The sequence below is a fragment of the Arachis ipaensis genome, chromosome B3 (assembly GCF_059453495.1).
Source record: "Arachis ipaensis isolate K30076 ecotype BB chromosome B3, ASM5945349v1, whole genome shotgun sequence".
In the NCBI taxonomy this organism is placed as follows: Eukaryota; Viridiplantae; Streptophyta; class Magnoliopsida; order Fabales; family Fabaceae; genus Arachis; species Arachis ipaensis.
The window spans coordinates 115,260,225-115,263,299 of record NC_142438.1 but is presented as its reverse complement, the minus strand read 5'-3'; the positions used below and the strand labels follow the sequence as shown (position 1 = coordinate 115,263,299).

Genomic DNA, 3,075 nt, shown 5'->3' with positions numbered 1-3,075 from the left:
TAGCTTGACAGTGGGCTCTCATGGAGCCTCACAGATGTTCAGAGCATTGTTGAAACTCTCCAACACCAAACTTAGAGTTTGGATATGGGAGTTCAACACCAAACTTAGAGTTTGGTTGTGGCCTCCCAACACCAAACTTAGAGTTTGACTGTGGGGGCTTGGGTTGACTCTGCTTTGAGAGAAGCTTTTCATGCTTCCTCTCCATGGTTGCAGAGGGAGATCCTTGAGTTTTAAACACAAGGGAGTCCTCATTCCATTGAAGGACTAGTTCACCTCTGTCAACATCAATCACAGCTCTTGCTGTGGCCAGGAAAGGTCTTCCTAGAATGATGAATTCATCCTCTTCCTTTCCAGTATCCAGGACTATGAAATCAGCAGGGATGTAAAGGCCTTCAACCTTTACCAACACGTCCTCTACTTGTCCATAAGCCTGTTTTCTTGAATTGTCTGCCATCTCTAATGAGATTTTAGTAGCTTGCACCCCATAGATTCCCAGTTTCTCTATTACAGAGAGGGGCATGAGGTTTATTCCTAAACCAAGGTCACACAGAGCCTTAAAGATCATGGTGCCTATGGTACATGGTATTATGAACTTTCCAGGATCCTGTCTCTTCTGAGGCAATGTTAGTTGATCCAGATCACTTAGTTCATTGATGAACAAGGGAGGTTCAACTTCCCAAGTATCAATGCCAAATAATTTGGCATTCAGCTTCATGATTGCACCAAGAAACTTGGCAGTTTGCTCTTCAGTAACATCCTCATTCTCTTCAAAAGAGGAATACTCATCAGAGCTCATGAAGGGCATAAGGAGGTTCAATGGAATCTCTATAGTCTCTAGATGAGCCTCAGAGTCCTTTGGTTCCTCAGAGGGAAGCTCCTTATTGGTTACTGGACGTCCCAGGAGGTCTTCCTCCTTGGGATTCACGTCCTCCTCTCCCTCATTGGGTTCGGCCATTTTGGTTATGTCAATGGCCTTGCACTCTCCTTTTGGATTTTCTTCTGTATTGCTTGGGAGAGTACTAGGAGGGATTTCAGTGATCCTTTTACTCAGCTGGCCCACTTGTGCTTCCAAATTTCTAATGGAAGACCTTTTTCATTCATGAAACTTATAGTGGCCTTAGACAGATCAGAGACTAAGTTTGCTAAATTAGAAGTATTTTGTTCAGAGTTCTCTGTCTGTTGCTGAGTTAATGATGGAAAAGGCTTGCTATTGCTAAACCTGTTTCTTCCCCCATTATTAAAGCCTTGTTGAGGCTTTTGTTGATCCTTCCATGAGAAATTTGGATGATTTCTCCATGATGAGTTATAGGAGTTTCCATAAGGTTCACCTAAGTAATTTACCTCTGCTATTGCAGGGTTCTCAGGATCATAGGATTCTTCTTCAGAAGGTGCCTCTTGAGTACTGTTGGATGCAGCTTGCATTCTATTCAGACTCTGAGAAATCATATTGACTTGCTGAGTCAATATTTTGTTCTGAGCCAATATGGCATTCAGAGTATCAATTTCAAGAACTCCATTCTTCATAGGCGTCCCATTACTCACAGGATTCCTTTCAGAAGTGTACATGAACTGGTTATTAGCAACCATATCAATGAGTTCTTGAGCTTCTGCAGGCGTTTTCTTTAGGTGAATGGATCCACCTGCAGAGGTATCCAATGACATCTTAGCTAAGTCAGACAGACCATCATAGAATATGTTCAGGATGGTCCATTCTGAAAGCATGTCAGAAGGACACTTTTTGGTCAGTCCTTTGTATCTCTCCCAAGCTTCATAGAGGGATTCACCTTCCTTTTGTCTGAAGGTTTGAACATCCACTCTAAGCTTACTCAGCTTTTGAGGAGGAAAGAACTTGGCTAAGAAAGCCTTGACCAGCTTATCCCAAGAGTTCAGGCTGTCTTTAGGTTGAGAATCCAACCATATTCTAGCTCTGTCTCTTACAGCAAAAGGGAAAAGCATGAGCCTGTAGACTTCAGGATCTACTCCATTAGTCTTTACAGTATCACATATCTGCAAGAATTCAGTTAAGAACTGAAAAGGATCTTCAGATGGAAGTCCATGAAACTTGCAGTTTTGCTGCATCAGAGAAACTAGCTGAGGTTTCAGCACAAAGTTGTTTGCTCCAATGGCAGAAATGGAGATGCTTCTTCCATGTAAATTGGAATTAGGTGCAGTAAAGTCACCAAGCATCCTCCTTGCATTATTATTATTATTTTCAGCTGCCATCTTCTTTTCCTGTTTGATAATTTCTGACAGGTGCTTGCTGGTTTGTTGTAATTCAGCTTCTCTTAGTTTCCTCTTCAGAGTCCTTTCAGGTTCTGGATCTGCTTCAACAAGAATATTCTTGTCCTTGCTCCTGCTCATATGACAAAGAAGAGGGCACAGAAAAATAATAATAATAGAGATCCTCTTTTTTTTTTTTTTGTGAGTGAGGGAGAGATGTTAGTAGATGAATAAACAAATAGAAGGAGATGAGAGAGAAGAGAATTTTTGAAAATTATTTTTGAAAAAAGAGTTAGTGATTTTCGAAAATAGTTTTTGAAAAAGGTTAGTAATTTTTTTTTCAAATTTTTTTTTTTAAAATCAAAAGTTAAAATAATTAGTTAATTAAAAAGAAATTTTTGAAAAAGGGGAGGATATTTTCGAAAATTAGAGAGAGAGAGAGTTAGTTAGGTGGTTTTGAAAAAGATAAGAAACAAACAAAAAGTTAGTTAGTTAGTTGAAACAAATTTTGAAAAGATAAAAAGTTAGGAAGTTAGAAAAGATATTTTGAAATCATATTTTTGAAAAAGATAAGATGAGAAGATATTTTTGAAAAGATATGATTGAAATTAGTTTTTGAAAAAGATTTGATTTTTAAAATCACAATTAATGACTTGATTCACAAGAAATCACAAGATATGATTCTAGAACTTAAAGTTTGAATCTTTCTTAACAAGCAAGTAACAAACTTGAAATTTTTCTGAATCAAAACATTAATTGTTATTGTTATTTTCGAAAATTTGATATAAAAATAAGAAAAAGATTTTTGAAAAATATTTTTGGAATTTTCGAAAATAACTAAGAAATTTGAAAAAG

The 3,075-nt window shown here is 37.5% G+C and overlaps 1 non-coding gene across 1 annotated transcript; it reads left to right on the top strand.

Annotated features, from left to right (window-relative positions):
- The first annotated feature begins 1,716 nt into the window (after positions 1-1,716).
- LOC148572131 (small nucleolar RNA R71) lies at positions 1,717-1,824 on the top strand. The gene has a single exon (XR_015880455.1). It is a non-coding gene; the product is annotated as a small nucleolar RNA R71 (small nucleolar RNA).
- The last annotated feature ends 1,251 nt before the right edge of the window (positions 1,825-3,075 follow it).